General features: G+C 44.2%; 1 pseudogene; it reads left to right on the forward strand.

Moving 5' to 3' along the window:
- The first annotated feature begins 1,832 nt into the window (after positions 1–1,832).
- On the forward strand, positions 1,833–3,001 carry LOC118633379 (annotated as a pseudogene).
- The last annotated feature ends 10,913 nt before the right edge of the window (positions 3,002–13,914 follow it).

The following is a 13,914-nucleotide window of genomic DNA, read 5'->3' on the forward strand; positions in this document are numbered from 1 at the left end:
CAGCTCTAAGAGTGTATACTGTAGATACACCTTTTGTTGCTGTTGCTGTTGCTGTTGTTAATCCTCACCCGAGGATATTTTTTCCATTGATTTTTAAAGAGAGTAGAAGGGGGGAGGGGGCATCGATTGGTTGCCTCTCGCACACACCCTGACCAGGGCCAGGGATCGAACCTGCAACCCAGGTATGTGCCCTTGACCAGGAATTGAATCCACAACCTTTCAGTGCATGAGCTGTTGTTCTAACCACCAAGCCACACCAGCCCGGGCTAGATCCACTTTTAATTTAGATTTAACGTGGTTTGACTCTTAAGCTATATTATAGTTATTCTTTTGTGTGTGCATGTTAATCTCCTCTCCCCATCTACTGTAAATTATAAATTCTTTGGAATGAGGAATTAGTTTCACTTTTGTGTCTTCCAAAATGCATATTAAAATGTTGGGCACACACTTTGGAAAACAGTTTGGCCGTTCTTCAAAAAGTTAAACATAGAGTTACCCTCTGACCCAGCAATTCACTCCTATACCCAAGAGAACTGAAAACATACATTCACACAAAAACGTGTATACAAACATTCAGAGTAGCATTACTCATAACTGCCAAAAAGTGGAAATAACTCACATGTCCATCAACTTATAAATGGATAAAACAAATGAGGTTTATTCATACAATGGAATACTGTCTAACCATAAAAAGGACTGAAGCACCAAAACACACTACAGCATGATGGCCCCTGAAAACATTATGCTCGGTGAAGGAAGCCAGACACAAGAGCCATATAGTATATGATTCCATTTATATAAAATGTCCAGAATAGGCGAGTCCATGGAGACAGAAAGTAGATTAGTGGTTGCCAGGAACAAGATGGGAGGGAAGAGTGGGACGTCACTGTTAATGGCTATGGGGTTTCTTTTGGGGTGATGAAATGTTCTGAAATTAGATAGTGATGATGCTTGCACAACTTTGTGACTATAGTAAAAACCGCTGAGTTGTATGCTTTAATAGGTGAATTGTATGCAATGTGGATTATATGTCAAATTTTTTAAGTGTTGGGCACATAGAAGAATTAGTGGCTGAAAGTTAGGTTTCCAGAAATATTTTAAGGAAAAACAAAATACAAACTATGGCTAGTGATTTGGGTGCAATTGTTTCTTCCTGTTACCATGTGATGAGCTCGGGGCCTTCTTCACTCTTGTATGCCTCCCTAAGAGAGGCTGTGCAGCGGCCGGGAAGACACTGCTAGGTCCCCTGATGCAGAGAGCATAACCGACTGGTGGCCCCAGCTGCTCCTCACCTACATCTGCTACCACGTGTGTGCCACGTTTCCACTGGCTGCTTCCAGCCAGGGACTGAGCACAGCAGGGGTACTAAGGCACGCTCATTCCAGCAAGACACCGACTTCCACCAGGCCCTATGGCTCACAGACTCCCTATGCACCTGACATCACTAAGACGTTGAGTGGTAGGAAAGGCAATCACAGAGCTAGGCTAGTTCATGTCTATGGGGGCGAGGGGGACCCTCGAGGGTGACTGCCTTGACACACAGAGTCTGGAGATACATAATAGAGCATAGCAGTCTTAGAGGTAAAATAGATAGGCAGCCATCAAGAGTGCTACTTCATTTAACATCTATAAGCAAAAAGGGGGGAGGGGCAAGAATGGAGGGACAAGAGGTTGAGTGGGGTCACCTCAATAAAAAATCACTTTTCGCCTTTTTAGCACCATCTGTACATGATGCCACCTCCTGCTCCTCCCACCCATGCCCTGAGTCACTGACTGCGCAGCTCTGGCCAGCTGGCTCCCCGTGCTAGCCATCGATACGTGGAAGTTCTTACAACATGGCAGACGTTGACAACAAAGAACAGTCTGAGCTTGATCAAGATTTGGATGATGTTGAAGAAGAAGAAGAAGAAACAAAAATCAAAGAGCATCAGCTGACTGTTCAGATGATGGAAAATCCTCAGATTCTTGCAGCCCTCCAAGACTTGATGGTCCGGTAGAAACACCGACAGGATACATGAAAGCTCGCCTAAGGTAGTTAAAAGATGAGTTAATGCTCTGAAAACCTTCAAGTTCAATGTACACAGATAGAAGCCAGGTTCTATGAGGAAGTTTGTGATCTTGGTATGCTGTTCTCTATCAGCCTCTATTTGATAAGCGATTTGAGATCATTAATGCAATTTATGAACCTACAGAAGAAGAATGTGAATGGAAACCAGATGAGGAAATTTCAGAGGAGCTGAAAGAAAAGGCCAAGATTGAAGATGAGAAAAAAGATGAAGAAAAACAAGACCCCAAGGGAATTCCTGAATTTTGGTTGACTGTTTTTAAGAATGTTGACTTACTCAGTGATACGGTTCAGGAACATGATGAACCTATTCTGAAGCACTTGAAAGATATTAAAGTGAAGTTCTCAGATGCTGGCCAGCCTATGAGTTTTGTTTTAGAATTTCACTTTGAACCCAATGAATATTTCACAAATGAAGTGTTGACAAAGACATACAGGATGAGGTCAGAACCAGATGATTCTGATCCCTTTTCTTTTGATGGACTAGAAATTATGGGTTGTACAGGGCGCCAGATAGATTAGGAAAAAGGGAAGAATGTTACTTTGAAACCCGTTAAAAAGAAACAGAAACACAAGGGAAGGGGGACAGTTCGTACTGTGAACTGTGACCAAACGGTTTCCAATGACTTGTTCTTTAATTTTTTTTTTTTTTTTTTTTTTTTTTTTTGCCCCTTCTGAAGTTCCTGAGAGTGGAGATCTGGATGATGCTGCTGAAGCTATCCTTGCTGCAGACTTTAAATTGGTCACTTTCTACGTGAGTGTATAATTCCAAGATTGGTGTTGTTCTTTACTGGAGAAGCTATTGAAGATTGATGATGATGATGATGATGATGATGATGAAAAGTAGATGAGGAAGGGGAAGAATAAGATGAGGAAAATGATCCAGACTATGACTCAAAGAAGAATCAAAACCCAGCCGAGTGCAAGCAGCAGTGAAGCAGGATGCATGTGGCCTGGAGGATGACCTGCACGGGTCTGCTTTCTGTTCCCTGGACAGGAGGGATATGACAAGTTCATTTCTAGTTTTTTGTTGTTTATTTGCTTGCTTGTTTTTGGTTTTGCAGCCTAAACTAAAACTCTCAAATATAATTTTAGTTCTCAAAAGATAATGTCTTATAATTTTGTACTAATTCAGACAGAAGTGGAGCCCTAGCTTGAACTAGGTATTGTACCCAATTTACCATCATATTGAAGAAAAGGGTGCCAACTTTGGAAGAGGTGTACTGCACCTAATAAGAAAGTGTAAAACACAAACACCAATGATGTAAAAAATATTTTTTTAATAAAGTTTAAGTTAAGTTTTGTTTCTTTTAGTTAGAAAGAGAGAGGGTCTCAAGCCTCCAGTTAATTCCCATTCTTAGTTTATAGTACAAATATGTTGGTTACCCAGGTATCTGTTTACTACGTATTAAAATGCACAGTACTGCTTACTTAACTACTGCACATGTGTTAGACATATTAAGTTAAATTACATGAAATGTTTCTCAACCTTATTAAAAGCTGAAAAATGTGGACCCTTTGCACCACAAGTATGACCTTCAGCCTTTAACTCTACCACGGTTTGATAGAGAAACCGGAAAACAGAAGTTAAGTCCTTTATTCTGGGTCTGGCCAGGCAGTGCTCTTGGTGTGGCTCCTTTTGTAACAGAAGTGGATGGATAGCAACTATTTCCAAAGGTCCAAGGATTGTTTTCAGGTATTTCAGTTATGACCATATTGTAGAGACAATGGTACTAAAATAGAAGACAGACTGTTTTTAGGGGGAGAAATGCCATTAAATTTGAGATTGCAGAGCCATGTATAAAATACCTCAGGCTAATTACTGTTAATTTTTTGTGGTGAACTTTAAAGTTTTGGCAGTGAGGGTGGACTAATTAGATTGTGATTGGAGAACAGCTTTGAGTTTCTGCTCGCAATAAAATGACATTAGGTTCGTTTTTAGAAGTGATGGATGTCCCTTTTTGAAAATTTAGTATTAAGATCTTAGAATATGAATACATTTTGTTATTTGTATAGTACTACCTATTTCACTCCTGAGATTTTAATTAACTGCTAAAAATCCTTAACCAATTGCAATGGTTTACAGAGGAAAATGCCATGAAAACACTTTATGTTTTTCCTCTTTATTTTTAAAATGATTTTGGTTGTTTTGATTGGACATTCTGTGCTAATATTTTTTTTGTACCCATAGCTTATTTGAACATAGCTGAAGTTAAAAAAAATAATAATGTTAAGCTAAAGATAGGATCCCATTTTTAATGACTTTTAAGTAGCAAAACCACTATTTTCTTTTTTCTTTAGGAAATAGCTATTGCCAAAGTAAGGGAGTAGATACTATTTTGTCTTGTTATATAAGGGTAATGTGGTTTGCGGAATTGTTCTCTTAATAAGGTTGGGGTTTCAAAGGATATCAGTGTTCATCTATGCCATCTCTCCAATTCCAAAACGGTTCTATTCCATTCAAGAAATTTTAAATATGTAGTTGGAAGTCCATAATAAAATTTGCATTTAATTTTTGAACGTCACTTTCCTTTCTCAGTTCCCAGACCCAAGGAAACTTTCATATCTGGAACTCACTGCCTAAAACAGGCAAGGTGGCCAGGACCCTCGGACCCACAACAGCATAGCAAGTGCATACTACAGTGATTCTGCTAGTCCTTCTCCGAAGGACCTAGGGCCATTTACTCATTGATTATGTAGTGGGATATGGACATTTCCAGAGTTTCTGAAAACTATTGGACACAGACTCTGAGTTAACACTGATACCTAGAGACCCAAAGCATTGTCATGGCATCCTGTTATCATCTTAGGTGGGGCCAGTCTGGCTCACAGTGGGCTCTACTCAGTGATCATTCCCTGAGTCCCTAAATGTATAATTGGAATTGATATACTTGGAAGTTGGATAATCCCCACATTGAGTCCTTAGCCTGTTAGGTAGAGAGATCATAGTGAAGAAGACTAAGCAGTAACTCTGAAACTGAGCCCCCACAAGCCAAGATAGTAAACCAAAGTCAATATCACTTGGGGAGGGATGGAGAGTAGTGCCATCATTAAAGACCTACAGGATGCAAGACCTATCCGATTTCCATTCGATTCAGCAGTCTGGCCCTGCAGACACTGCAGGGATCCTGGAGGACACCTGTAGACGGAAGCTCAGGCAAATAGTAGTCCTGATGTAGCTGCTGGGCTGAACACAGTATTAATGCTAGAGCCCACTAATAAGGATTCAGTACAGGTATTTGTCTAGTAATGCGGCAAATGCACTATTTTCAGTTCTGCATCCACATAGAACCAATGACAATATTCATCTACAATACTGTCTCAGGGTTAGGTTAGTTCTCCTGCCCTGTGTCATGACATACTCTGGAGAGATCTGGCCACCTGGACATCCCACAGAACATCACACTGATCCATCCCATCGATGATAGGATGAGAAAAGGCAGCTAGTCTGCTGGAGGCCTTGGTAAAACACATGCTGCAGAGGGTGCAAGATAAACCCTGGGAAGCATCAGGGACCTGCCACTTCAGTGGAGTTTTAAGGGATTCAATGGTCAGGAGCATGCCAGACAACCCCTTCCAAAGTAAAGGACAGATTGCTGTATCTTGTATTCCCTGCCACAAAGAAGGATACACAATGCCTGGTAGACCTCTTTGAGTTCTGGGGGCAACACATTCCACACCTTGAAATACTGCTCCAATCTGTACCAGGTGACATGGAAGGCTGCCAGCTTCAGGTGGAGCCCATAGCAGGAAAGGGCTATACAGCAGGTACAGCACACCTTCCTGCTACTTGGGCCATACAATCCCGCAGACCCTATCATGGAGGGGGTATTAGTAGTGGAGAAAAGATGCATTGTGGAGCCTGTAACAAGCCCCAGGGGGAGAATCTCAATGCAGGTGCCTGGGATTCTCGAGCAAGGCCAAGCCATCTGTAGTGAAGGATTTTATGCCTTAAAAACAGCCCAAGTGTCCATCAGTAAACGAATGGATAAAAAAGCTGTGGTACATATACACAATGGAGTACTACACAGTTGTAAGAAAGAAAGATCTCTTATCCTTTGAGACTACATGGAAGGACCTGGAAAGTATCATCCTAAGTGAAACAAGCCAAACAGAGAAAGGCAAGTTTCATATGATCTCACTTATTTGTGGAATATAATGAACATAACAGTCTGAGGAATGGGGTAGTCCCAGAGACGTGGAGGTGGGATACAGACTGACAATCCCCAGAAGAGGTGGGTGGTGGGGGAAGAGATAAACTTATCTTGAACTTATATGCATGTATGCATGAACAGTGTACATGGACAACAAACTGGGGAAAGGGCAGGGAGGGAGAGGGAGGGGGGAATCAGTTGGGGTGAAAAGGAGAAACATCTGTAACAAAAATTAATTAATAAAATAATTAATTAATTAATTTAATAAAAAAAGTTTTGCATGTGTTTACTGGACCCTGATAGAGACAGAATGTTTGACCCTGGGGTAGCCGAGTGACCATACATCTGTCCACTAAGAGCTGGATTCTGTTGGACCTACCAAGTCATAAAGTGGGACAGGCCCCAAATGGAAATGGCACATCTGAGAGTGAGCTGAGCAGGGTCAAAGGGCACAAGGAAGCTACGTGAGCAGGTAGCCCAGATCCAGATCGCCCACCAGGTAGTACCTGTGCCTCTCTCCCAGCTTGCACCTCTGGTCATACATCACCAGCTGCAAGAGCAGGAAAAGACCCAAGTCTGACTCACCAATCTGGATGGTATGTTCATTATACCTCTCTCTTTTTTTAATGTGGGGCACCAGCTGTATGTGGACATACGCTGAGAATTGACAACCGCTGCATTACGGCCACTTCCAGAGTTGGCCTTGAAAGACAGCAGGAAGGGAACAGCTTCCCGAGGGGTGGAATTCCGAGCAGTGCTCTTGGCCAAGCACACGTATAGATGTGGCCTAAGTGGGAATATGTAAAGATTCTGGAGCTGCGGCCTGTGGCTGGCCCTTTACTCGGGGCCTAGAAGGGTAGTGGGGTAGTGCCTGCTAGTATCCCCTTGCCTTGTAACTTGAACAGATATGTGTAGCAAGAACATCCTGAGAGTGGTGATTACCAAGGGCTCAGCCCCCTCAATATGAAGGTTTGAGTCATAATACCAGTAAGTTTCTGCAACCTGCTACGGTGATGGCTGAGGGTGAGGAGAATTTACAGTGGATGGTGGAGGAGAGAAAGGATGAACACCAGTTGTGGACTGAGACCAACCACAACAATGGGCCTTTGTTCATCCCGTTAACCTCTTCTTGGTTTCCCCTCAGGAAGAGGGACTGATGGGAACTATGGACAAGCTGCTCCCTGAGCTGTGTAGAGAAGATTTGTGCAGTGCAAGGGGTAGACCCTGGCAGCCATGAAGACACGCAGCTCAGATCTCCTGCTGTGGGGTATGCAACTGACTGACAGCCCCGGCCAATAATGAAGCACAGTGGGGAGATTCAGGTAGCTCATTCCAGCAAGACATGGGGCTCTTCCAATGTGTAACTGGTTTGAAGACTCCCCATTGGCCTGGCTGAACCTCTTTTGGACCGGTGCTGCAGTCCAAGACTCCTCTTACCAGATCCTGCTTCCTTCCTTCCCTCCTTCCTCAGGTGAGAGACCCACATCCCATTGTCTGCTTTCTCCTGCTCCCACCCCCAAGAAATCTCTTGCCTGTCCAATGCCATTTTGAAGTCTGCTTCTCCGTGAACTTGAACTAACACAGGCTGCATTTGAGTTGGACTCTGTGAGCCGAGAATAACATTGTGAGCAGGCTCTTTGTGGATGCAAAGGATTTTCATCATTATCCACTCTGCCCAAAATAGGTGTCATTATTACCTCCTGCCAGGAGTTGAGGGGTGATTGAGTGGAGTGCACTAGCTATCATAAAACACTAGAAATGATGTACGAGGTAAATTTCAAAACTGCATTTTATCAGTTCTCTTTATCCTCTCGAATTCTACCGAGCAGTGAACGGTGCCAGTCCTAGCACAGTTCCTTACACACTGGCAGGAGTGTTGGGATTTGGAGACCACTGAGGGACTCTGGGTTTCTGTGGAATTCAGTCGACTTGAACAAAACATTGGTGATTTAGAATCTAACTAGAAAAATAGGAAGCCCCTTTACCGCTTCCAGGGAACTTGAAGCTTTCCATCAGAGCAACCCAGTGAGCAACAGCCCCCTCATCCTAGTAATCGAGCCAGTGACTCAGGTGTTCAAGGTAGGGCCAGGGCTGGTCAGCGTATTTCCTACACTCTCACATACAGCAGTCCCCACTTATCCACAGGGATTACACTCCAAGACCCTCGGTGGATGCATGAAAGTGCAGATAATATCAAACCCTATATGTACTACGTTTTCTTCCCAATATGTACACACATATGATAAAGCTTAACTTATAAATTAGACACAGTAAGAGATTAACAATAATAAAATAGAACAATTAAAACATTTATGTGAGTGTAGCCCTCCCTCTCTCTAACTGATTTGATAACCCAGATGGCTACTAAGTAACTGATGGGTGGGGAGCATATACAGAGTGAATATGTTGGACAAAATGATTCAGATCCCAGGAAGGACAGAGTGGGACAGCGTGAGATTTCATCATGCTACTCAGAATGGCGCATAATTTATAACTTATGAATTGTTTATCTCTGGAATGTTCCATTTAATATTTTTGGACTTTGGTTGACCACGGGTAATGGAAACTGCGGAAAGTGAAGTCGCAGTGAAGGGGGACTACTGTATCTCCTTTCTGGGACCCTCTTTCTCATCGAGGTGTGCATGAATACTAGCAACTTGAAATGTTTTCTTTCTCTAAGGTTTAGCACTCTGAAAAGACTTCCAGTAAAATGAAGTTTTAAAATGTAGGGAAACTCTTTGGACAAAGGGGACCCTTCAACCACCTATCACTTGTAACTGGTCCTACTGTGCACAGAAAACCATGCTAGGTTGGCTGAAGCTAGCCAAATACATTGTCTAATGGCTAACGAGATATTCAATGAACAGAAGGCAAGCAGGGCAGGGATTGACATTCTAGTTTACAGAGAAGTTTGCTCAAGACCACACGGTCAGATCCTGTTCTCACTCAGCTTACCTAACCTTAAAGAGTACTTAGTCCCACCCTGGCCAGTTTGGCTCAGCGGTTAGAGCGTCGGCCCCTGGACCAGAGAGTCCCAGGTTCGGTTTCCGCTAAGGGCACGTACCTCTGTTATAGTTCGTCCACAGCTGCGGTTGGGGTCGTGTGGGAGGCAACCAGTCAATGTGTTTCTCTCTCTCTCTTTTCCTCCCTCTCTCCCTCTCATTCTATCTGAAGAGAAATGCAAAAATGTCCTCAGGTGAGGGGGGAAAAAAAAAGAGCGCTTAGTCTTCAAGTTTACTATTTACTCTTTACTTTTAAGACGATCATATCAATGTCCTCAACAAAGGCAGATGACGTCAGGAGATGTCACACCAAGAGTTTAGAAATCCTAACTATTGGATTGGGTGCTGTGACTCCACCCTGTTCCCGTTGGGGATGAAAGTCACCCCCAGCTGTAGGACCACTGCCAGCTAAAAGCTCTCGGCTGTCATCCCTATGCAAATCACCCTGGTAGAAGCCGGCACATAGCCAAAGTCGTGGCCCCTTACCAGGGCAAACTGCACCCAGTAATCATTCTTTGACATGGAGGTGTAAAGATTAAGCCCTCTTGCCCCTACTCAGGACAATCCTAGAGCCATGTCATCTCCATTTCTGAACTCCCTCTGGGACCAGCTTCACTGAGACTGCATCACAGCTCAGCTTCCCTTCTCTTCCACAGGTTTTGATCCTAAGTACAATTCCTAATAAGTCTCTTGCATACTAATCTTCCAGTCAGTACCAGGCATGGCATGGGAAAGCAAACGCGAGGTTAGGCATTTTGCACCTGGACTACCAGTTGACACTCCCATCACCGGTGGAGGAACTGTGTGGCAGTAGGCAGCACACGGCAGCAGTACAGTCGTTATAATCTGGGGTTGTACACTGGTGGAAAGAAAGGCATTGGTTGGCGCGATGTGTCATGCTTTGAAATATAGGCGAGATAGTAAAAATAAGGATCATGAAACTGGGTTACTGTTGCTAAATACAATTGACACTGAAAAGCTGAGAGTGATTAATCATCAGTTAAAAGCTAAGTGTGAAAGACAGATGGCCTCTTTCATAGCATCCAAAGAGGCTCTTATCACCTGTAGTGGGAGAGCAGAAATGTCTGAGGTCAGTCCCAGGACTTAATAATAACAGCAGCTCAGCTCCCAAGTAGATCAAACACCCCACCAACGTGGATTTGCCAGGCCAAGGACAGAGTCCTGGTTGGGAGAGAACAGGACTTTGATGGGATAGAGACAGCTGGGTTAACCTGAACATGTTAAACTTTTGAGCCTGCAGAAGTGGCCCAGTCCTCCCTGTTGGGGGCCAGCACTCCCCTTTGCTTGCAGATAATGCACAGGCTTCTCCCAGCGAAGCAGCATGTGCCCCCTCAGGATTCACCCTCACCTCCCCTTCCGGTCACTAGGCCACTATCAAGGGTGGAGTCACAACGTAATCCAGCTGTGTAATCGTAACTAATTAGTGCTGTGAGTGTAGGCAAGCTGGGAGGGAAGTGAGAGAAGAGGGCCTGGGCCTGTGGCCTGTTAGGGAGGAAGGAGACCACACCACAGAGGGCTTCGGGGCAGGCCAGCGAGGAGGGCACACACTGCCGGGGTCCTGGGGTGCTCCATCAAGGAGGGCAAAACATAAGGTTGAACAATGGACAGTTCATAGCTTTGGGAGCACTCTCCTGGGATTCATGATATCACACCCTGGCAAGGATCCCAGGAGATGGTGCAAATACATTACTAAGACGACTCCCAGAAGCACAGAAAAGGCAATGGGGCCACACGAAGTGAAGTAGAAATACCAGAACTGCTGTGGCAGATGATGGAAGAAGGATTAAGAGGCCAGGGTGGGTGGTACTCGCGTGGATATGCCATTCAAAACCAGAAAACCTACCAGAGGATGTACCACTTACTGAAGCTAAGAAGTTCAAGGGCGGCTGCCCTCTGTGGGCCAGGGCTGATGGTAGAGCTGCCATTATAAAACTAAACTCAGTCTAGCGATGAGGGTGATAGGACCCACCCCACCACCCTATACTGCCCCCGCCCAAAAGAGGCCAGGTGGCAATGCTTAACTGTCAGAGGGCAGGTGGATGTAATTATCACAGAGTAGCAAGGTCAGAGGGGAAGCTGAGAGACCTGAGACACACAGCTATGGAGATGATTAATAGAACATAGGATCCCTAGGGAGAAAAGAAGTGGAAAGCCAACATGGTATTACTCAAACTACAGAAATCAAGATGGATAATCAGGAAGCCAAGGGCTATTGCCCCAATAAAATGCCATGGTCCTTTGCCCAGTTTCTGAACCTGAGCCCGTTTTTAATCACAGAAATAATTGCCTGAAGGGGAATCCAGACTCCCAAATGGAAGGCTTCTGAGACCTCACAGCAAGTGTCCACAGCAATTTCCCCCACGTTTCCTCCTCAAATGGGTCTCTTGCTATTACCCATGTAACCATGCGTGAGGAGAGGGGACTGCCCAAAAAGACTGTTGGACACGGGTCCATATTGACATTATTTTCCAGAGACCTAAAACAGCACCAAGCCCAGATAGAAAATCCAAATCAATTCTGAGTCCAGGGGAAATGGCAAAAATGAGTGCCACCCTTAAAGAACTAAAGGATGCAGAGAGGACAGTCCCCATCGTGTCTACATTGAATTCACCAGTCTGGCTCCTGCAAAAAAAACAAGACAAATCCTGGAGGATGGAAGTAGACGACTGCAAACTGAACCAAGCGGTCTACCCGACTGCAGCTGCTGTGCCAAGTGCGCTGTATGGCAGAGCAGATTAAGGGGGCCTCAGGTACAGGGGATGATCTGGAAACAATTCTTTTCTGACTCTCTGAGAGATTATTAGAAACAGTTCACATTCACTTACTACAAACAACAGTATTAATTTATAGTCTTACATATAGCATATATTTATAGCCTTGCCCCAGAGCTATATTAACCTGGTGGTCTGGCTGGAAACCCCACAGAATATCACACTGATTCTCTGTGTAGATGGTGATTATGCTAATAGGACCAGATGGACAAATACACTGGAGAACTTGTTGAGACATCTGCTCTCCAGAGGGTGGGAGATAAAGCCTACCAAATCTACTGCCATGCCAGTCAGTCAGTTCACTCAGGAGGACATGACAATCGCAATCCTGGGGGAGTTTCTTCCAGAATTTAACAAAAGAGTGGATCTGAGCAGCCCAGGGCTAGACTCTTGCGAACACTAAAAAGGAAGGAATCCCACTGCTCAGAGACCCTCCAGCAGAAAGCCCTCGCTGTCAGTCCCCACCCCACCCTGCCCCTGGGACCGCCTAAAATGAAGGTAGCCACCTCACCCAGGCAACAATTCCTCACAGGGGCAGTCCACGTCCAATGACTGACCAATATGAGGGGCAAAAGCCAAGCTCCTCACCCCAGCTTCAGAACGCCATGTGATCAACGGCGGCGTCCTCTGAGATGCATCAAACCTCAGCTTCTCCCTCTGCCCAGTCCTGCTCTCTTCCCTTCCCTTTCACAAGTGATAAGCCCAAAAGCATTCCTTAATAAACGTCCTGAATGCTAATCTCAGCTGCAGAGTCTACTTCCCAACGTAACCTGCAACAGCTCCTAACCGGGAGCCAGCCTTGAGTTGTGATGCCACATCCTGACCATGACATCACTGTTTGAGAAGGAAATGAGCCCCACCCACCCTAGTCCTGGAGTCTACAAGTAGACAGAGTAGAGAACTCTTGCCAGTAATTTTTTAAACTTTGGGGGTGGGGCTATAGATTCCTTTGAGATTCTGATGAATGGTCTGAACCCTTCCCCCCACCAAAAACAGTGTGTGTGGGGGGGGGGGGGTGTGTGTATCAAATACTGCATGAATTTCAAATAGTTCATGGAAAATCTACAAACCCTAAATTAAGAATTCTAAATTTATATTGTCTCTAATAGACCCTAAATTTCTTGAGATTAGACCATTTTTCCCACAATGAGACATATTAGAGACATTCAGTAAAAGTTTGCTCATTTGCATGTTGTAGGCACTCAATAACTGCTTGCTAATTTAGTGTGATTTCAGATATAAGGTGATGGACTAAAATTAAAACTTGTTTTCTCCCACCCAACCGTGGTGACTGCCAGAAAGACAACCACTTTCTCTCTTCAGCTTAAAGCTTTGCTTCAATCAAATGAAGATGCTCCTGAAAGATGTCAAAATAACTTAAATATCAGTTTACCTAGCATGAATCAGTTCACATTCTATCTTGAGCACTGTGTTTCTTAGAAGTGAGAGAGAGTCATCAAGAGGACACTGGGTACCAGGGGAACTCAATAATTGCTGGGGTAGATGAAGGAAGGGAAATTGCTGGAGATGAGTATCAATCAACTTGATCAGCTTCAGCTGTTTTGCATTGGCGGCCTAGGTCTGCACTCAAAACAATGTGTGCACATTGTAAACTCGGAGCAAATTATACTAACTCCAAATTTTGCCTGATAAAACTATATCATTACTTTGTGACTTTTCTTTTAAGGAAAAACAACAGGTCTCTTATAATAGAGCCATTGGATTAACACAACTGATTCTGTATTAAATTTAATTTTCTAAGAGGTATGTAAGATCTTTTTGAGGACATGTGATTCTTATCTGCCACTTTCATTTTATTCTCCCCATAATCTCTTCAGGCCCCATTGCTGAGAGGGCCTAGAGGCTAAAACACTGCACAGGGTCTCAGATCAAGCAGCTTG

Source organism: Molossus molossus, unplaced genomic scaffold, assembly GCF_014108415.1.
Source record: "Molossus molossus isolate mMolMol1 unplaced genomic scaffold, mMolMol1.p scaffold_m16_p_18, whole genome shotgun sequence".
NCBI classification, from domain to species: domain Eukaryota; kingdom Metazoa; phylum Chordata; class Mammalia; order Chiroptera; family Molossidae; genus Molossus; species Molossus molossus.